Genomic DNA, 710 nt, shown 5'->3' with positions numbered 1-710 from the left:
AACTTTTGATTATTCAGAAATCTGTCATTTTTTCATTATGCTCTACACTCGCCACGTAATATGATAATGAATATTGCCCAGAACAGTTGCTTTTTCAACAGAAATTACACTTACTGAAGGTCATTATTATCTTGAGGAGGGAGGGAAAATATTAAGAGAACGAATATATATTATTTTCTGTTTTCTCTGAAGTGCAACAGTCCACTTTACGGCAAAAACTGTTGTTAAAATTTGTTTCGAATTCCGTCTCGAACGCTCGAATTATCCGAAGCTGAAGAGGGTTTCGAATCTTCATCTACAGTGCACTTCTTTTGTCCATGACTGTACTTCATTAACAAAGACTTGAAATAATCTCATTACATTACTAATCATTATATTACTAATTATCATATTATTACTATTCGGAATTGACTTGAGCAAGATTAAGAGTTATAAAAATATCATTTTACTTTTTATGATTATTACAATTTCATTCCGTATTCATTTATACTTATTTATACTTAAATTAATACACCGATTGCATGGTAGTAATTATACATTCATGCTCCTCCCGTTAAGAGTTATTTTCATCTGGTTTTCTGTCATGATGGTGAATTACCTATGTTACAGCTTCCTAATGTAAACATGACTAATAATCACAATTGTTATTTTTGATGATGCAGTTATTATTGAATTTTGCTATTAAAATATCTTCTTGATTATAAAAAAAG

Source organism: Penaeus monodon, chromosome 33 (assembly GCF_015228065.2).
Source record: "Penaeus monodon isolate SGIC_2016 chromosome 33, NSTDA_Pmon_1, whole genome shotgun sequence".
Taxonomy (NCBI): domain Eukaryota; kingdom Metazoa; phylum Arthropoda; class Malacostraca; order Decapoda; family Penaeidae; genus Penaeus; species Penaeus monodon.
The sequence above is the reverse complement of the archived record's forward strand: the minus strand, read 5'-3'. Positions refer to the sequence as shown.